The sequence below is a fragment of the Apostichopus japonicus genome, chromosome 2 (genome assembly GCF_037975245.1).
Source record: "Apostichopus japonicus isolate 1M-3 chromosome 2, ASM3797524v1, whole genome shotgun sequence".
Taxonomy (NCBI): Eukaryota; Metazoa; Echinodermata; class Holothuroidea; order Aspidochirotida; family Stichopodidae; genus Apostichopus; species Apostichopus japonicus.
In genome coordinates this window covers 6,117,013-6,139,654 of record NC_092562.1, presented here as the reverse complement: position 1 = coordinate 6,139,654, position 22,642 = coordinate 6,117,013, and the positions used below count along the sequence as shown (strand labels likewise).

Genomic DNA, 22,642 nt, shown 5'->3' with positions numbered 1-22,642 from the left:
CACTGGGTCTTGGATTCCAGTAACCGAGTTAGGGCTGCTTTTTCTGTCTTCGTTGGGGTACCGTCAGCGTGGGCAATAGAGAGTGGAACGTGTGTTATAGGAAACACAGCACATGATGTAAATCAATACCTGTCTTTGACAGCAAGTATCCAAATGCACCACGAACACCTGCAGCCGCCCAAGCGCTTTCTTTTCTCTTGATGGTTTTCCTTTTTTCATGTTTGAAGCAGCAAAGTTCTCAACCTTCACACGCTTAACTATCTTCACTAGTTGGCTCTCATCTGTGATACATTCTGTGTAGAATCCCTGTCTCAATTTTGCTCCTCTCTGCAGTATATAGAGTTAGTCTTGCTCGAAGCGGTATCTAACACGTTTTGTTTATGTACCTGTTCAGGTAGGGAAATTAGCTAATAGCTGGTTGGGCTGCAGGGCCTATCTTTAGGGTTACTGTTTGGGCATATATGCAGGACAAAGTTACTGTCATTAGTATTTTAGTACACCCTAATGTGTCATAGTTCAAATGCAAAAGGATCTACCCTTGTACCTTTCCAGCTGAATAATGCCATATGGGCGGGGCCCTTTTGGGGCCACTGTCTGTGGCCCAATGCAGGCAGATATTGCTGTTGTTGCTACAGCAATGTAATTAGTCTTGCTGGGAGCAGTATCCAACAAGTTTTGTTTATGTACCTGTTCAGCTAGATATATTAGCTAACAGCTGGTTGTACCGCATGGCCCAATTTTAGGGCTACTGTTTGGGCCCCTATGCAGGACAAAGTTACTGTAATTAGTATTTGAGTACACCCCAATGTGTAATAGTTCAAATGTAAGAGGATTTACCCTTGTACCTCTTCAGCTGAATAACACCATATGGGCGGGGCCCTTTTGGGCTACTGTCAGGGGCCCCATGCAGGCAGATATTGCTGTTGTTGCTACAGCAATGTAATTAGTCTTGCTGGGAGCAGTATCCAACAAGTTTTGTTTATGTACCTTTTCAGCTAGATAAATTAGCTAACAGCTGGTTGTACCGCATGGCCCAATTTTAGGGCTACTGTTTGGGCCCCTATGCAGGACAAAGTTACTGTCATTCGTGTTTTAGTATACCCCAATGTGTAATAGTTCAAATGCAAAAGAATTCACCCTTGTACCTTTTCAGCTGAATAATACCATATGAGCGGGGCCCTTTTGGGCTACTGTCTGGGGCCCCATGCAGGCAGATATTGCTGGCATTGCCACCATGATGCAAGGTACCCTCCTGGGTATAAGACCCAGAAACTTGTGTGCTTGTACCTCTTCAGCTAAATAAAAGCATATTTTGCCCCCCTTTTTGTGACCCCCTCACCTACCATGCAGGGTGTGCCCCGGCAGCAACACATTTTATTGAAGCTTGGTCACCTACCAACACAATCAGGCCACCAAACCTTTTGTACCTCTTCAGCTGAATGAACCTTCTGGGCTCCTGGACTAATATCTGTGTCAGGATCATCAGAGAAGGACTGTTCTATAGTGTAAATCATTCTTATCTTTAGTAATCGTTATGGTTAATCTATGCACACATTATACATTAACATATACATTTTACAACACGTGGTACCGTGTTCAATGTAATATTACAGCAACTAGTTGGACTTAGATCCGTTAAAAAGAACACATCAGTTTTTAACTAACACTTTTTTATTATATCAAAGTAAATCCTCTTTTTGCGTCTCATACTAGACTGTTCCATTATCGCGCTTAGGGTTCAAGTTCCACGTCTAGTAACACTGTGAGTAGATGAGGTGTGTATTGACAATGTCATAATAACTTGGTATTGTAAAGCAGCAAAGAGAATCGTTAAAAGGTTGACATTGCTTTGTCCTTTATCTGTTAATTATGACACAATTGTCTCTGCTGTCTCATACAGTGCAATAAAAGGTTCAAGCTCCATTTGCCGATCGTTCTCCAATAAAAGCACAGGTCAGGGGCCGATTCAGGGTATAGAAAAGGAGGGCGTTTGGCCCTTTTATTAATTTGACTTTGAAATTACAATGAACAGCAACTTGGGTTGGTCGATACGGTACCTAAATAAGTCGTGTTTCAATTTGGATGAGAAAGGGTTCATGATATAAAATGACATAGGGAGAGTATAGAACAAGAATGACAACAAACTTTGGGTAGAATGTCATGCATATAATAATAATAATAATAATAATAATAATAATAATAATAATAATAATAATAATAATAATAATAATAATAATAATAATAATAATAATAATAATAATAATAATAATAATAATAATAATAATAATAATAATAATAATAATAATAATAATAATAATAATAATAATAATAATAATAATAATAATAATAATAATAATAATAATAATAATAATAATAATAATAATAATAACTTGGACTTATAATGCGTTAATTATAAACAAAATAGTTGTCAAAAGCGCCATAGAAAGAAAAGCAAAAATAATAATGCAAAAATGAAATATAATTACAAATCAAATTGAAAAATGTTTAGCATAGAGGTAGGTTTTTAGTTTAGATTTGAAAAGTGATTTATTAGGTATACATTTTAAATGGTTTGGGAGGGAATTCCACAATTTGGGACCAGAAACTGAAAAAGCACGGTTGGTCCTAGGTTCAAGGAGGGTAATCAATTTTGACTGACGGGTGGCACGCTTGTATTGCTTTACTATTAGAAGTTCTGAAAGGTAGTTTGGAGATAAATGGTTATAAATAAAAATGTGGATTAAAATAAGGACTTTGAAAGTATTGACAATCCAAGAACATATAAACAGAATGTTTGTTAATATCCACAGATTTTACTTTATCCTCAAAACCCTACAGGTCTTAGAGCATGATCAAGAAATTAAACCGGACAGTTTTAAGTATGGAAGCACATGTTGTCTTGGAGAACTTGGAGAAGGATTTAAAAATATTAGCTGTTTCGCTTGACGTTAGCAGATCTCAAGTCCGAGCTCGGCCTGCGCCGATTCCGAGACGAGTCCGATCCCGATTCTACTAGAGTCTACTAGTATAGTAATAACGATGATGATGATGATGATGATGATGATGATGATGATGATGATGATGATGATGATGATGATGATGATGATGATGATGATGATGATGATGATGATGATGATGATGATGATGATGATGATGATGATGATGATGATGATGATGATGATGATGATGATGATGATGATGATGATGATGATGATGATGATGATTATAAAGATTATAAATATACATTTCCTCCGAAACTGACCTCAGTAGCGTGGATATTTAGTTTGTTTACTTCTGTTTTAACGTTTGAACCGTCTTCAGTGCACGAGCATATCTATATATAGGTTACATATTGTCATTAACACAACAAATATTTTATCTATAGTCTGCATGCCCTTTGTACCCATTTTTGACCAAATTTATAATTGAATATAGTCTGATATATGTATCATATCTGAATGTGCACATATAGCAGAAAGGACTGGTAACAGATATGTAACAGGTATACTATTCTTTCGTATTGGCATTCGTGATATGTTTTAACATTGCGTGTTATGTCGTTTATAAGTTGTTTACGCACTTGTAAAAGATCGTTTGGTGCAAAATTAAATTTTGTACTTTTTTAATGTCGCTGTTCCTTTTCATCAGGTAGGCCACAAAGTAATATATATGGTCATGGACTGTACGGGAGATGCATAAAGAGTGAAACCGGGTCAGGAAGGGGGACAACGGGACTGGACGGGAAGGGTCGGGAGGTGGTCAGTAATGTTTCGTAGGCTAATTGTCAATACTTTGTTTGTTATTCATTGTTTTATATACTATAGCCTTACGTATTGCGTGTTTTCTAAATGCTGCACAGTGTCTCATATTGTCCTTTCTGATGACATGAGAAGACAGTAGTACAGGAGGGGGAGGGGGGATCATTAACAACGTAGTTAATACGCATATGTTTAGTTTTCTTTGGAAATCCTGCGTTTATCCAAAATGATGGTGTCCGTTTGAAATTTTGTAAATTGGATCGGAATAGTTAGTAACATGACACACTAGAAACAGCCAAAAGGCTGTAACAAAGTAGATTTGATGGTTCTTGTGCATCTGTGCATATATGACATGTGTGATTAAGTATAATAATCTAATTCTGAACATTGTTTAAGCAGGCCGTCTTCTATAACTATATATATACTGGTTCATATATGCAACATGGCTGTACTGCCATGGATATCATAAAAAATGTTTCCTCTGTACAGTTTAGAGTCTTTAACTAACAGCCAAAATGAGAGACTTATTGTCAGGCGCGTAGCCAAGGGGCGACCCCCCCCCCCTTGAGGTTGAGCATATTTTTGTTTGTACGTTTTCATGATACACTAGTAATTTCAAATAGAAAATGCTGAGATGCAACTCATGCAAGGCCTGGAAAGTGCCATTTCCAGTGATCTTGGAGGCATTTTCGGCCAAAATTTTCTTGTACGATTCGGGCCAACTTATGGTGGCGCTACGCTTAGATAGTTTCCAATGCCGAATCTACGGCTCTGATAATTTGCCTACAGGTTCGCCCCTCCCTTGTTATTGTATATAATAGGACTTCACGAACGAAATACACAAAAATATATCTAGGCTACAAGTTTATCGAGAAAGATCCATGGCACTGTCGGCTCTTATAAGCTGTCGACTCGTTAGCTAGTTAATTAAATTTTAAGACAATATAGTGGCAAACGCATTCAGCCGGGACAGTAGCTTTAAAAGCCGTCTCACTAAAGCCTCAGCTCGAATTTATGAACCGCGAAACCAAGAAGCTGTCGATTCGGCATGTTTTGTTTCGCCACGATCATCTAGAAGGATTTTAGTGACGAGTTTAGCCTATGTTTAACGTTTGACTTTTAAGTTCTAATTGACACGTGTCATCACTTCTGAGGATGGCGTCAGCTTTCTATATCACTCTCTCGCAAAGTCCTCGCACGATAACAAGGCCTAGTAATCACTTTGGTAACCGTGCATGGTTTTAAAGCATGAGCAACATTTACTTCTGCAAAGCACCGGGTGATGACTGCTTGCTGCATGTTAATATCTGGTATCGTTCCTCATCAGGGGCGTAGCGAAGGGGCTTTTGTTGGGGGGGTGTGGAGAATTTGATTTGCCGACGGATCTGGAAGTGGTGACTGAAATGGGGGAGGGGTCTAAGGGGAGGGGGTGTCCCCCTCCCCTTTGGCAATTTTTTAGTTTGAAACGTCCTTAGATGCAATGTGGTGCATATTTTAAGTCAAATTTGATTTGCCGACGGATCTGGAAGTGGTGACTGAAATGGGGGAGGGGTCAAAGGGGAGGGGGTGTCCCCCTCCCCTTTGGAAAATTTTTAGTTTTGAAACGTCCTTAGATGCAATCTGGTGTATATTTTAAGTCAAATTTGATTTGCCGACGGATCTGGAAGTGATGACTGAAATGGGGGAGGGGTCTAATTTTTAGTTTTGAAACGTCCTTAGATGCAATCTGGTGCATATTTTCAGTCAAATTTGATTTGCCGACGGATCTGGAAGTGGTGACTGAAATGGGGGAGGGGTCTAAGGGTAGGGGGTCTACCCCTCCCCTTTGGAAAAATTAGTTTGAACGTCCTTAGGTGCAATCTGGTGCATATTTTAAGTCAAATTTGGCACGGAAGAAGCTCCCGTTCTCCTTTTTCTATTCAGCTTTCCTTCTTTCTTCCCCTTCCGCTCTCTTCACCTTTTCTCCTTTTGCCGACAGACCCAAAATTTGCCGACAGCGACCAAATTATTGGGGGGGGGTGTGACACCCCCACACCCCCCACACCCCCCCGCTCGCTACGCCCCTGTTCCTCATCAATTAATGACTAGGCCGTATCAGATTATTAGATGCGATATTTCCCTTGCAATTAATTATCAAAGCGAAAGCTATACCCGCAGTGTAACTCGGTGGACGTACTCAAGTTAATATACTAATGATATAGCAGGGAAGTGTAGCAGTTCACCGGTTCACGTAACGCATACTATTTCAGTGTTTCGGTTTCAGTGCAATTGAATGAAAAAAGGCTTTGACTCAAGCTGAGTCGAATCTCGGGAGGCTCGACCTGGTACAAATGGGTCAAGTCGAGTCTTTGACAGAATGGTGCCGGTTTCATTCGAGTCATATCTCAAAGAAAAAGATGAAATAAAGAAGAGGAAAAAGAGAGAATTGTCGTGTGACTATATCTTGAAAAAAGTCAAGTTACCTATACTGACGTGATTACAACAGTGACCGCTAACCAGTCAGCTTAATAATCTTTTGTTTTTCTTTCATTTTTTCTTTTGTAAACTTGACTACCGGTGTACGTTGTAAACTGTAGTCTAATCTTTGGTATCATGTCCTAAAGGTTTAGTAGGTACACACAGTTCCAGCCCACCGACCAAGGCAACTGCTTCAGTGAAATTGCGGCAATTATAAATGACAAACACAATGTCAGGTCGCCGTTCCTTCCTTCCACTGTTTAAATATTTCAGTCACGATTGACAATATGTACAATATGATATAATGAACTTTGCTTAATAGTGTAAATAAAGGGTATAGTTGGGCAAACTGTGGCTTATATCCGGCCATGGCTTTACTACGAGCCATAAATTGTGTTATTGACATGCGAACCACACGGGAATTGATAAGCAATTGAACACATAAAAATAACTAAACTGACAACTTTAATTTTTTGCAACTTTTTGCCGTATATATAGCCATATGTTTGACAAAAGTGGCATCTCGTTCGTGGATGTGCTAAGCACATGAAATCACCAATGCATAGAAGAGCTCTTGCATGTGTTATCATGCTTGTTGCTGGCCTTCCTTTTACATCCTCTATTGACAAACTTAGCATATTTCCTACTGCAAGGCTAGGGAGTGATTTGCGAAGAATAATGAGTAGCCTTTTTGACATGTTTGATTTATGATTGCTTTTAAACTACTTAATACATTTCATTGAGCTTAGTGGCCACCTGAGCAAAAGCACACACAGAAATGATACAGATGATTTTTTTCCCCCTCAGTTCGTCATAGCGATAGTAGACTATACTCTTTAGTAGGTTCGTTTAGCTCGTTATTATTTTTAAGAAAGACTATGATATTCCATTTATATAGACAGTTGTATTTGTAATTGTATTTCTGTATATCATTGTTACATGTAGAAAAGGACATATACTATAAAACTATCGAACACTCGCGGGCGCTCGCAGTGTGAATGGCGGCTATTGTTAAGGCAGACAATGCACATATGTTACTGAGTATACCATGGTTTCGCGAGATGTCGTGTTAGCACTTGAACCCAAATTATAATCTTAGTGAAACTTTACTACCTTTTAAAAATGCCTGCTTAATTTTACAGCCTGTCAAATACAAATTCTCTCTGAGCAATTTTTGTATTCGTTTGTTTGATGATACTGTATACCATGATTTGATCGATTCATATTAAGACACTAATGGCCTATCTTACGAATCATATCTTCTGGTTGGAGATGAAAGATCAACTGATCAATATAAATAGCGTAATATGTACGATGTAACGAATGCATAACTAGTTTAATGTCGTTAATGCACATCGGAACGCTAGTCATTTTGAACCAGAGTGCAATTAATTTGCATGCATTTCAGACTGGTTACGTTTAATAACGTGGAAAGACTGATGCCTTGTATGTTTCTGTAGCAGCAAAAGTACACTGAAGCATTAAGCAATTTGACAGCATTGGTGAAATGAACTGTCTATAATTTCTTAGATATTAAAAGCAGTGCTTGAGAAGGATAAAAATTAAGTCAATATATGTTTACTATATGGCATAACCATATTGAAGAATAGTTGTACAAGCCTATATATAAGCCAACCTTCAATTTGTTGACCCAATTCCCCTATATAGCTGTTATCGTCAAGTCTGAGCATACTTGTGGCAGTGTATAGTTTGGATTTTGGCTACTCTAAATATTTATGTCATCAAATTTCAAGCAACAGGTTGGCTAAAAGGTTTATTGATACGTGCAACTGACATAATATAAGTCACATTAAATATTGCTGTAGGTGAAACGAACAATTCCAATGATATCAAAAGCATTCTCGATAATAGGTAAACACGTCACGTATACACACGAACTGAATCTGAGATTGTTCCACTCATCATGAAGTAAAACCACACATGTCCAATGTCACAACATATATCTTTTCCAATGTCTATCTATAAATCTTCGGCATTGTGTCTAAGTTTTTCCTCTTTTAATACGTGTTAAGATTGTATAGAGTGCACCTCTGGTACACATGCATGTATACGGTAGGCCAGGGTTCGAATCCCGGTGGCGTAGACTGGAAGCTTTTTCACTGTTCTATATTTCCCAACTCATTATCGTTTCCAAATGTAATGTAGAAATATATATATATATATATATATATATATATATATATATATATATATATATATATATATATATATATATATATATATATATATATATATATATATATATATATATATATATATATATATATATATATTCATTATACGGCGAAATACTATTATAATAGATGAAACAACGTTATAACACAACATAAACACAATTCACTGTAGAACATAAGTACGGATGTATATCTACATAACCTGTTTCGATGCAACTGTTGTAAAAGTGCACCAAGTATCTGTGTCATGTGGTTTTTCGATGTTGTAGCTCCGTTGTCAAACCTAAATTCCCTGGCTGTAAACAGTTCAACATGCACAGTACATTTACCTTAGCAACCTTTTACCGCGATAACAGAAGCCCTAACATAACCTACTTACACCTCTTTCCCTTTTCCGCAAATATACCCGTTTTTCCAATATCGTTTTGGACTTTCACATTATAAAGGAAGGCTATAGTTTCCTGCATTGATCACAACAAGCCAAAGATGAGGAAGCCGGGGTACGCTTCATTTACAATGAAATGTTTATCATGAGTGGGATCTACTAGTGATGCTCAATGGCGTCGAGACAATTATGTCATCAGCCACCCCTCCCCCCCCCCCCTTATATGCGGTGATATGGTTGAGTGGATAACAGTGGCATAATTAGAAGCAACGAAAACCTATCGTCTGAGAGACCGTGGGTGTTCGAGACTAATTGGCCGACTAAACTATAAGGCGGGTTTTTCATCAATAAGAAGTCCAAGGTTTTTCCACCTGAAATGGTCTCCAAAATGAAAGCAAAACAAAAATCCCAAACGAGCTTGAATTGTACATTTGGTAGTAGCTGGGGTGAAGTGTAAATTATGAGCCGTTTGGCTTCTCCCTGCACGTACACATGTATCTGTTTAGCCTCCAGACCAATATTATATATATATATATATATATATATATATATATATATATATATATATATATATATATATATAACAATAATAATAATACCTCCCCAGACAGCTGACATAATACCTTTGTCAGTTTCACTAAGAAATATCAAGGTTAAAATATCACATGACGTTGGCAATGACAGTGATCCTTATACCTTCACCAAACATTTGAAAAGAAGTAACGAGGAAATAAGGGATATTCCCTAAATGGCTCAATGACATCAGTGTTTGAACCCGGATGTCTAACCATGTTTGTCAATGTTGCTCCGTACAAACATTCCTGTCACGTTTTAGATATCGGGGTAAAACTGTCAGGGTTCGGTTGAAAAACACATTGAAAAAAAAAACAAAAAAAACTGTTGATTGAATAAGCTTTCTGTTTACGGAATGTTTGAAATTGAATGAGTGTGGACTGAAAATACTGGAAATAAGTATATTTTAAAACAAGAACGTTGAACTTCTACAGCTACCCGAATCTTTAGACTAAACCCTGCACTGGAGAATGCCATTCTACAACATCGCAGCCTGTACTAACCAAAACAAATCGAAAACAGCTCAATCGGGTCTGAGAAATTCTTTGTAAAAGCCCGTCTCGAAAGCACAGACGTATAGGGGAATGGTGGGGGGGGGGGGCGGCAGATCGGTCACCGGGCTCGCTTTTGATGTTTTCTTGACTTTCACCCCTACGACATCATGAATATAAAAATATACATATATTCTTTATCCCAGCTTTTGAGTCGACTACAAACCGGATATAAAACTCCCAGCAGATTTTGAGAAAGATCGCACCGAAACCGGATACTGTGTCATGTTTCCGGCCGTACCGGATATACAATGTATCACTAAATTTATATAAAATATTCCACACATGAGCTCTACGATAAACGTGATCTGTTGTTACCTATCGAATTGTATTCGTCATGCAGCTATATACTGTATGAGCCTTAGGCTATATCTACTGCTTTTACGTCACGAACTTGTCATTCTGAGCACTTCATTTGTCAGTAGTGACAGTGGCTCTCGTAATAACATATCTGGCAGTAACACGTCGTCCTAAAGAAAAGGCACGGAATGGATATTTCTTCTTCCACAATAAAAACCTTAACCAAAGACCCCTAAATTAAAGACCGCTTTCTCAGCCATACTAGTCCTAAAGTCCTAAGAAAACCTCACTTCTGAGTCCCATTTAACGTCTTAGAAGGCACTCTCTCTATAGCTTGCTAACCTTGGTCCCCCACCTCCTCCATCCCCCACCTTCCCACATGGCTGCCTCTATAGCTCAGCTACTAACACCATCAAGGATTTCCACTTGAGTATTACAAATATTGCCTTGCATAATACTTTTTCAATTGTATATATATATTTGTTGATTGTTTATTCCTTCCCTCCCTTCACTTCCTCTTTCGCTTCCTGTCCGTACATATATGCGTTGATAAACAACTTCCGGTTCTTCTAGTGTCCTTGTATTATACCCCTGTACTTTTTGTGGTTGTAATTTTGGAATTAAAATGTAAAAAACCATGTACTCCCGCTGCTGACTTTTGAGCACATGTGAAACTGTTCAAATTGAATGATTTGTCAATATTCTTACCTTTGAATGGTAAATATACGCTTCACAGATTTTATGTCAAATTGTTGGAGTCATTACAAGCTTTTGATCGCATCATATTTTCCCCCTCTCATTTTCCCAAATTCTAAATTACCATCGCTCGAACTATAAGTTTTTCACACCTTTTGTATCTTTTCGTTTCTTTAATTTCCCCTTTCGTTTTCTTTTCTGCCTAATATCTGTTTTTTTAGTTTGTCCAGAATTATACTGTCAAATGTTTTAACCTTGTGGATAACTGATTTCCATGAAAATTTCCGGCGCTCGGAGTTCTGTTAGATATAACGAAAGTGGCTTGCGTAAAAGGAAATGAGTGTCCTATGATACCAATGAACTTAAAACTCAATCATTCGGGAACGCAAGATTCCAGTAGTAAACTGAGTCTCAAACTAGAGCTGTGTTCCTATATTTTGAACTCGCATTCCAATGAATTGTATTGTTCGACTCTCGTATCCAACAATAGGACATTGTGTTTGATTCCAAAACAAGCCCGCTGTGGAGTCGGGTGGGTGACTCGTCACACGTATGCAGTACGTATAGTCTACTAAAAACAATAGTACAAGTGGAACACATTACATATTTATATGTTACGATATAGACTGGTATATACAACCATGCTCGTATCAGTGCTGTAACGGAGGGAAGTTTATGTTTCTGTCAAAGTTTGTTGAATCTATCGGCGAATTGGAGTATTTGTGTTGATATTCAGTGCCTGCTGTATAAAAGTTTAGCCCATTCGATGAAAGAAGACGACAGGATTGTGAGTTGTTTATCATTTTTTTTATAGTTAATTATTTACATTTCATACTTATAGTAGGAACCTTACATGCGTTGATATGTCTACTATATGAAACTATTATGTTGGGGTATGTGGTTATAAGGTAGCCTATAGTATATACTAGTATGTGGTTTGGCATGGTAAACCATGTAAACCAAGGTATATGGTATACGGTATGATATATGGTACAGTTTGGGTGGTATATAATATGATATGATATATTGTATAGCGTTTCATTGTATGCATGATATAATATGGTATGGTTTCATTCGGAATGGTGTGGTGCAGTATGGGATGCTAAGGAATGGTATGGTACGGCCTATATGCCGTAGTGCGGTATGGTAGAGCACGGTATGGTATCACATTACATGACATGGTATATAGGCTGGCATGGTATGGTATGGTATGGTATGGTATGCTTTGGCATGGTGTGGTATATATAATATGTTGGGGTTGCATTGTAGCCTGGTTAACGAGTTTGTTTGTCACTGTGTTTGTCTTTAGGCCTACAAAATCATTCATATTAGATCAAAGGCCACATACAACATTGTTAATGGCCTAATCTAAACCGTTGCAGCTAGAAAAAAAAAACTTATGATAATTTAATGTTTACTTTAATGTTTACTTTATCGCTCGGCTAGAATAAGAAATCATGTACTTATTGAAAACGTTCAAAAACTTTTCTTTTTTTTGAGGGTGGGGGGTGGGGGGTGGGTTGAAAAACCGTGAATTTATTCTGCATTGGTTGGAAGTCACGAACCCTAACGCATGTCGCACGACTATGTTTCAACATACATGAGATTCTATTTAGAAACGGTGAATCATTATTAACTCTTAATTCTAAGAAATAAATAAATAATAGAATAAGAAATTTATTATTAATTTTCATTGCTTATCTATTTCCCAACACTATACATGCTAAATAAGTTTCTTTACAGCAACAGTTGTGTTTTACGTTAGGTCAGTATTTCCCGACAAATTCACGAAATCAATCGATTATGTTTTTAGTTGTTCAACCTTTAAAGCACAATCTTATCATTTTGTGTATCAATTGATCTTTTTTTTTAGTAAGAACAATTACGTAATGGATGATTTTATCATGAGAATAGAAATATTCTCACATAGATCGATTTCGTTTTACCATATTAATCATTATAAATGGAAGATGAGAAGTTTTCACAATTTTCGATATTCTCATTATTTTGTTTGTTTGAAACCTAATCAATAAGTGTTATAATTATAGAATAGTACTAGTTGGACGCAACGCAAATCCCTTGAGGAAATCAGTGAAACAAAGAAAGATTTTTAGCATGGCTTACTCAGTTCTTACTCAATCTGGAAATGTTCTGTCTAGTGAGGTCTTATTTTTCTGCTATCTTTATTTTTTGCTGTTTTTTGCTGTTAGAAATTGATTGATATGAAGTTACCAAATCTCTCTATCAGTCTTTGGATAATGCCAGTTGGAATAGTTTGCATTGCGCAGACAACCGTGTCGAGTCTCCCTTTATAGCCCCTTCTATTTGCATTTTCTAGTTTAATTTTCAGTCTTCTCACAGCCGACATGGCATTTGCCGATAAGAGAATACAAGTATATATCGTTTATAGTTAGTTAACCAGCTTCGCCATTCATCGCACTCAACAGTAGATCGCTCACTTACATTTAGCTGATCAATATTATTATAGTGGATATTATCTACTGTCTTTTAGTGATACCTTACTTGTCGGAACACTGTCGTGACACAGTCTCCATGCAAGGAGGCTGGATATATATATATATATATATATATATATATGTGTGTGTGTGCGGGTGTGGGTGTGCGTGTGTGTGTGTGTGTGCATGTATGACATTAGTTAGTTCAAAGAGATAGAATTTCACCCTGCGACTGTATCGATGCAGGGAATATTATACCATTTCAGTTGTGGAAATATATTTTTACTGGTAGTAAGCGATATTGTTTTCACTTTATTTGCGGATAGTACAGAGAAGTCATTCTACTTACATACCCTACCAACCATGCATGCATACAGACGCATATGCAGTTACAACTAAAAAAAGAAAGAAAAACAGATAGATTTGATTGTCGCATGATCTGTTGGGCGGAGCTTGAACATTTTGAGTGAAGTTTGTAGGATGTAAGGACTCGATAACAAATCTGGCGAATTTTATTCAGCTCAAAATGTTAAGCGATAGATAACTCAATATAAATAGTGATTATTAGTATGAAAATTGCATAGAACGGTGTTATTTTCACTGAGCTTTTAGGGCAGTAAGCTGGAAAGGTCGCTGTTAAAATTTGGCAAACACACATGGAGACTTTAAATCATGCTAACGTGTTTCATAACGAAGCAGACATTATCTGCATGCTAACCCGTCATTAGAGGATTTATAAAGAAACTGTCCAATTTGATGATTACCGGCATATCTATATTTATCAATCATTATAAATTATGAAGAAATAAATCGTTGAAATCATTTAATTCAATGCATCAGTTATTCCCTGTGCTGTTTTCTCTTTAGAATTTTTAGAATGATTATGCCTGTACAACAAAACGTGACAGGTATTAATCATCAGTGATGTATAAGCGGGTTTAATTATTGCTCGAAAGCATCTTTTCTTCATTCGAAACAGGAAGGTTTCACTACTCACAATCAAGGCTAAATAAACTAACCACATTTTTTTTTAAAAGAAATTAAAAAATTGTTATGTCGAATTCGTGCTAAATATGTAACGCATAAACTCAATAAAATGCCTTTACACTTAATCTAATATATGGTGCAACACGTTGGCAATGATTCACGATAAACAATATAGCTGCATGAAATAACGAGTAGATCATTAACTGAGCTTGAAAACAACGGTATTAATGAGTTCCACTCAAAAGGAAATTACTGTACTGTAATTCATTTACAGAGAGGCTGGAAAGAGAAAAAAAAAACATATTTGCGTAAAATGAATAGCTCGAAAAGGAAAATAAGCTATAGTTTCTTACGGGTGAGACGTGCCTACGATTCTTATATATTTCATGCTGGCTATATTGCAAAAACGAATCTTCTATATAGATATAATTTTTCTTTGAAGGTCTATAACGTATTAACAATTGTCAACTATATATGCTATACAATACTTTACTACATTGTATACAACAATACGCTGGATCGTGTTCAGTTCTACTGTTTGTAATATGTAGTTGATTTCAAATAAAACATATCGACGACGCCAAATTGGTTCTAGACTTCACTATGTTAATATACCATATAAGTTGTATATATACTGTCAATTGAGAAACAATTGATTCAGGACACAGTGTAACTGGAATAACCACACTTAAAAGATATTAACACAAAATCACTTATGTCGGCGACAAGCCTTCATGAAATTGAATCAACTCCAGGAAGCAACGAACGACTGTTCTAAGAGCAGTGCGTGAATTATTAAAGCCATCCACCTACTGATATAGGAAAAGAAAGACGCTGTTTTACGTTTATACAAATAGTGGGCGGGACCATTAATCATATGAACAACCACAAAAACAAGTGCAAAAAAAAAAAAAAGATGTTAATAAAAAACAAGAGCTTAAACCAATTTAACAGGCAAGATTAGAAGAAGTCGATATTAGAAACTTTCGAAAGTAACAGGATACAAAGCTACGTCGCCTTTTAAATGACATTATTCTTGTGTCCACCATATATACATTGTTTCTGCCAAATCATCAACTGAAGTAGATTGAATAAAACCGAAAACTTCAGAACAGAATGTGTAGAATCAGTCATGATGTAATTGCGTATCAGTTTCAATAATATGCCAAAACTGGAACCTGTAAACCTATTTGAGATCCTAGTAGATGTATGTATGTAGCCTATGTATGTATGTACGTATGCGTGTATGTATGTATGTATTTTAGATCCCACTAGACGACGTACTAGATGACGTACTAGATGACGTACTAGATGACGTACTAGATGACGTACTAGATGACGTACTAGATGACGTTAGGACTACGTTTCTTACCCGGTCTCATTTCTTATTTATAAATGCAAATACGTTACAAGACAGGTCAAGTGTTGTTCAATTGAAGGGTGCGGTACGGCCTTCCATACCTTAGCTGATTTCGAACCTCTGCAAATACTGTCACACTACACAGCAGGTTAGGGCATTTCGCGCCCTTGAACATGTCACACTACCAGCAGGTTAGGGTATCCGAGCCCCTGAACATGTAACACTACCCAGCAGGTTAGGGCATCCGGGCCAATGAAGATGCTACACTACCCAGCAGGTTAGGGTATTCGGACCCCTGAACATACTGTCACACTACCAGGCAGGTTAGGGTATCCGGGCCCCTGAACATGTCACACTACCAGCAGGTTAGGGTATCCGCGCCCCTGAACATGTCACACTACCAAGCAGGTTAGGGAATCCGGGCCCATGAACAAGTCACACTACCCAGCAGGTTAGAGCATCCGGGCCCATGAAGATACCACACTACCCAGCAGGTTAGGGTATCCGGGCCCCTGAACATGTCACACTACCCAGCAGGTTAGGGTATCCGGGCCACTGAACATGTCACACTGGCAATCAGGTTAGGGAATCCGGGCCCGTGAACATACTGTATACTACCCAGGATGTTGGGCATTCGCGTCCCTGAACATGTCACACTACCCAGCAGGTTAGGGTATCCGGGCCCCTGAACATGTCACACTACCCAGCAGGTTAGGGTATCCGGGCCACTGAACATGTCACACTGGCAATCAGGTTAGGGAATCCGGGCCCGTGAACATACTGTATACTACCCAGGATGTTGGGCATTCGCGTCCCTGAACATGTCACACTACCCAGCAGGTTAGGGTATCCGGGCCACTGAACATGTCACACTGGCAATCAGGTTAGGGAATCCGGGCCCGTGAACATACTGTATACTACCCAGGATGTTGGGCATTCGCGTCCCTGAACATGTCACACTACCCAGCAGGTTAGGGTATCTGCGCCCGTGAATATGTCACACTACCCAGCAGGTTAGGGTATCCCGGGACCCTGAACATGTCACACTACCAAGTAGGTTAGGGAATCCCTGAACATGTCACACTACTCAGCATGTTAGGGCATCCGGGCCCGTGGTCATATTCTATAGTCTACTTTAATATAAAGTGACAAGAAATAATTGCGTACCATATGCCGTATAATCGGTTATCAGGCAGTGCGGTTTAATTATTCATGACTTGAGAAAAGTCGAAAGGGTTCAAGAACCATGCCATGTTGTCTTCAACAAAACAAATTATAACAACAATAGAAACAACACTAGTTCAATCAAAATTGCATTCAGGCAACACTTGGCAACGTAATCCAGCAGCAATGCTCTCTCTATAAGCATAACATCGAGCTTCGGGGTCTCTGTATCTATATATAACGGGCAAACTCAATTCATGATATATGATACGCATATCTTTTTATTGCTTCCTATCCGATCCTTTCATTTCGCACCAACCGTTCCTGCAGACGGCACTCAACTGTCAAATTTGTGTAACAGTTGTTGTCTAGGTGTTTGGAATATACGAAAATCTCCGTAAAGCTCACAGAAATCGAGGGTATAAAATATCATTAAAGTTGACATAAATGGATAAGAGGGAATCCAGTTATGCTTGACGGTCTGTACAAGGTTATATAGCACTACAGTAGCTGACTGATTCTGATAAGGTTGCGGGTTTGCCATGCTTGAAACTAGTTACATTACATGCTAGAGTATACTGAGTAATATTGGCAGCAGTGTATTGCAATCAGATTATATGTAAATAAACAGTTAAAGGTTGAATAAAATGCTTAAGTAAAATAAAAATGATAAATATTGGGATTTTTTCTATGTAACATGTACGTTGTAGTTACGATCTAAGCATAGTGTTTCATGTTTAATGTATTTTTTTTCTGAAATAATGTACAAACAATCAATACAAGAGGGCCCAATCCAGGGAGTTGCAGATCTCATCTCCTCCATGAACTTACTCTTGGCATCCCAATGTTTGCTAAACAGTATGCCATTTGATCACACATTTAGTTTGCACTTGAACGGACTTCCAAAGTAGGAGGAGTTCGCGACACATGCTTTTGCACAAGTGACCTCAATTGACCTTACTAGTAGGAAGGGCCCAGGATCGAACCGGTGCAATCCCAATTTTGGATGTATCCAGATTGCCATAATAGATGTACCCCCTAAGATGGCACCCGTGCAATCCCAACTTGTGATGTACCCCCGGTAAGATGTAGCAACTATGATCGCACACAGTACAATCCCAATTTGATGAGATCATTGATGGCTACATTTCAGTTACAGGGAATCTCAGTCGATAACAAATTGGGATTGTACTGTGTGCGATCATAGTGGCTACATCGCAGTTACAGGGAATCTCAGTCGATAACAAATTGGGATTGTACTGTGTGCGATCATAGTGGCTACATCTTATTGGGGGTACATCACAATTAAGTTGGGATTGTACTGTGTGCGATCATAGTTGCTACATCACAAGTTGGGATTTCACGGGTGCCATCATAGGGGGTACATTTATTATGGCAATCTGGATACATCCAAATTTGGGATTGCACCGGTGCGATCCGGGGCCCTCCTTTCTACTGACCTTTTGTCCTCGAACCTAAACACCAAACTCTACACTATTTTAAAGTTCGTCTCATCATTCTCAACATAACAGGAGGAGTTCGCTACACACATTTTTTTCGCACAATTTCGGCCAATTTGACCTTCGACCTCGACCATTACGAGCAGATAAATACTATTCTAAAATGTGTTCGATCATTCTCTTCATATCTTGTGGTTTAACGCCTTCTACCTACATGTTAACCAGCAGAAAATTGCTAAGAACCAATTTTTTTGAACTCTGACCTTAGACCTATGACGTCATTAATCACGAGTTAACATTATCAGGCACCTACCCACCGACATAAGTATATACATATGTGTGTGTGTGTATATATCAAACTTGCCCATGACAAGTCCATGCTTGCGTCATTTCCACAAGCACCAACGATTATGTCGAGGAGATTCACAAGACACGTGTATGCTCTTGATTACCTCTGTGATCTTTCTATTCCATCTCTCCGTATATCTTCTAGCAATACGGCTATAGCTTTCTGTCTAGTACATCCGGTTACGTTTTACGCTTGAATACTAGGAAAAAAATTAAGCCGAGAAAGAGAAAGTGAGCTGTTAATCATTAAACACTGCTGAAATGGCAAACTCCTGCCACTCGACGACACGTTGTATTATATCTTTGAATTTGCAGAAAGTGAAACCAATAATTGTCAAACCAGTTGACTTTACCTGTCTATACAAATGCGTGTATAGTATATATACCTACTTACATCAGTATGCTAAGTTTAATGCTACAACGCGGCACAAACATTTTGCGAAACACATATGATATGAACATTATATCAGTGTGTCCATTACCGAAAATTCAAGGGGGAATCTGGTGCAATCAGTATCACTATCGATAGCTCACAATTAGGTACGTGCCTGATTTACAAGGCAGGTAAGAAATAACATATCGTAGCCTTGTTTACTCAGCCGTTTATCATAATTTTCAGGGCTCTGTGCATCGGGAAGTTTAATAACTGCAGATCATTTCTGCGTATTGCTGCAAAGTGTAGTTTACACTATATAAAAGAACACAAATACGAGTTCAGCGAATGAGAACCATTCTCACTTATTATTACCTTGGTAGAAGTCAGAGCTGCAGGTTCTGTTTGAACTTGGATGTATTACTGAATGTGTCGAAATGTGGATTTCCTACAGTTTATAACGAGATGCTTTTATCTGTGAAAGGAAACAGTTTATGATGGACGTACGTACGTACGTTGTATGTCTTCTGTCAGCTACAAGGAACAGGTTTAATCACTGTGGGACTACTCATATGTAAAGTGATACTTGGCGGATATTTGATACGTAAGTAAATAGTTCATTTCCTGAAAATTTCTCAACAGGGGAAATTGTTTATGGTAGAAATGATCATTGCTGTAATGTTTTGTATAGTAAAAGTTATAAGAAAGGGGAACTCGTCACTGATTTGCATTATTTCAATGGGCATGATGTTAGGGTCGTAGCTTATATAGTAATGTTCGACATTCAAATGTGTTGCTTAATTGTTTTTTCGAATTACATGCATGCAAAATTATGCATAGTGTAGGCTACATGAACTATTTTATGCTAAATGATATTAACCGAAATCTTCGCAATGTTTCAAACGTTGTACCTCAGACATAACAAAAGACGAACTGTACTTCGAAATTGCTGTTATATTTCTATGGAAACAATTTTCTGAGAGTAGAATAGGTTTGATTTGGGCAAGTTATTATTTTTGTTCCCTCTCAGATATACAATTTCATAAAACTATAAAACTCTCACTCTGCGATGAATTATAGGAATGCAAAAACAGGAGTAAACGGTCAATACGAATATTTCAATGAAGCATTGCGTGTATCAGTATACACAGCTGTATTTTCTATTTCTTATTGTTTTCGAAGTCGATAAGAATTGAGTTTGGTTTCTGATGTTTCATTGTGTATATATGCATATATGTGCACTTGTGTTGCATTCAGACGGAGGGCTTGAACAAAGGAATTCAAAGTCCTCAGATGTCCGATGGAAAAGAATCATCAAGTCCTCAGAATAATTCTATTGTAAAGTGTCATTGTGAAGGTTAGTGTATATGATGATTCAAACAATGTAAACAAAATCGGGGTCCTCCGTCTGAATATTAAACACTAAAAATTCTATTGTGTCAGCTAAATCTGATAACATTTCCCTGATTCTAACCCTTTGCTCGGACACCCGATGACTATTGTTGACAGTTGGTAACAGATATTTCTTTAGCCCCATGCCATCATTTGCGAGGCATACAGTGAAATTAACGAGACTGTCCTCCTTAGTAACCGAAATGTCTGTATTTGATAGAGATGGTTATGACGGACAACTATCAAAGCTAAATAAAATGGTATTCCGCGTTTGCGAAATATCACAGTTGTGTTACAGTTCGTCTTACATATAGTGCTGAACGGGAGACAACACAATCAAAGAGTCAACTCTTTCTAGGGTCCTTCCTTCATTCATTACCCTTGTGGATATATATATATATATATATATATACATAGTTCTTATATAATATTTTGTCTTCGTCAATAACCTAAGCAAACAGACTCTTTGTGCTCAATTCAATGACTGGAATTTCCTCCGTCTCTAAAGATACCTTGAAAATCAATACTACATGTGAATTGATATACTCATTACAACATCTGTATATATAGTCACTGTACTTAACTAGGAAGCCGTATACACTTTGACAGTATAGCCGTTTATCAGTTCATGATCTTGTTGGCTTGTTGGGTTGACTTTTGCATGATGTAGACCAGGTATCATTAAAAAAGGAAAAAAATGATAGATTGATTTTAATCATCATATTTCATTTTTCATTGCAAAGCCTATCATGGCCCATATTCTATATAGCGAGAAACACGTATAAATAGTGAAAGATAGTTTGTACACAGGATCTATAGCTAGAAATGCATATTCCTTTCGGACGATACACCTGATCGATATATGCTGGTATATCAACCAACTATTATATCACTCCCCTCTGAAATATATAGGCCTATCATTTCAACATTTAAAGTAATGCAATCAAAATGTTGTTCCCGCAAACATTCCGTTCATTAAAGATATATACTTGAGACAAAATGAGCTCATGATAACATATGTAACATGATGGTAAACGATTTTACATCAAACTAAGTGGCGGTCCTTTTCTTACATAGTTCAATAGTAAATTAATACCGTGATTTTCTTAGTGTATTGGAAACATTGGGTCACAGTATAGACTCTAAAAATGTTAGACACATGTTTTATCCAATATTTCCTAAAGTGATCAAATTGGTCAAAATCATGAACTGGAACGTGTAACACAGACAGGATCACAAAAATGTTGACATTAGGCCTACTTCTTAAACGGATTTTAACCAATTGGTCAGAGAGAAACAAAAAATTACAGCCAAATATATATAAAAAAACTGAATTAAGCCTCAAACTCAGTCACAATAAAGTCTTCAATATACAAAGAATCGCCATAAAGTGAGTCCTGTCTCGGGTTGTATTAAAGACACTAACATATATAGGCTAAGTTGACATAAATGAGAACTCAAGCATGTCATGCTGCCATATAGAACACACCAACACCGTCATCATTTCTCCGTGTATTGGTCCGACACACTGGGCCACCGAAGACCCCAGAAACAAAGGCAATTACGACAGATTAATCGATTTAATTGCCAACAAAGTGAAGACTAATTGGTCAAGATTGTCTGCATTTTATTTGTTTTTAAATCCCGACCATAACATTCGTTTATACGTATACCCCAAGGGTTGGGCCAATTATTTGCCATATGAACATGATTAGAGTGAAGAAAGTTCAGTTAACCAGATTGTTGCTGCATGTAAAAATATATAAAATATTGAATCGTTTATGAATTTAAAGAAAACATCATGGGAAGGGATTATGAATTGGAACGTGTAAGTCCAGAAATGATCACAAAAATGTTGATATTATTGTCAACCGCATTTTGTCATTTTGGTCGGTTTGCGGTTGTTTCCTGAGCAAATACTGTCTACTTTTCTCGTGTTTTAATTTCGATTGCTACGAGATGTCTCTTGACGCCGCAGGCAATTCCAATTTCCTATCTTTAACCTATTCGCCGGACAGCCTCATACAAATTTAAACAGTTCCATCGTATATACAGGTTTTAGCCGATCGCAAGCACGCCTTGAAGGCATATATACGTCAACTCAACTAGGCTATACTCTCTTTTAACACTTTTATTGCTCATCGAAAACATGAGAAGATTTGATAAAATTGCACGGGAGCTTTCTTC

The 22,642-nt window shown here is 37.7% G+C and overlaps 1 protein-coding gene across 3 annotated transcripts in view; it reads left to right on the top strand.

Annotated features, from left to right (window-relative positions):
• Positions 1-3,419: 3,419 nt before the first annotated feature.
• Positions 3,420-22,642, top strand: part of LOC139976169 (extracellular tyrosine-protein kinase PKDCC-like) — a 36,395-nt gene continuing 17,172 nt past the window's right edge. The window contains exon 1 of one of the 3 annotated variants that reach the window (XM_071984679.1): positions 3,420-3,502. The gene's annotated coding sequence lies outside the window, so the exon portion shown is untranslated. Of the gene's footprint in view, positions 3,503-11,252; positions 11,703-18,884; positions 19,668-22,642 lie in introns of those variants that run through there. The other 2 variants (XM_071984658.1, XM_071984669.1) reach the window with 2 other exon arrangements.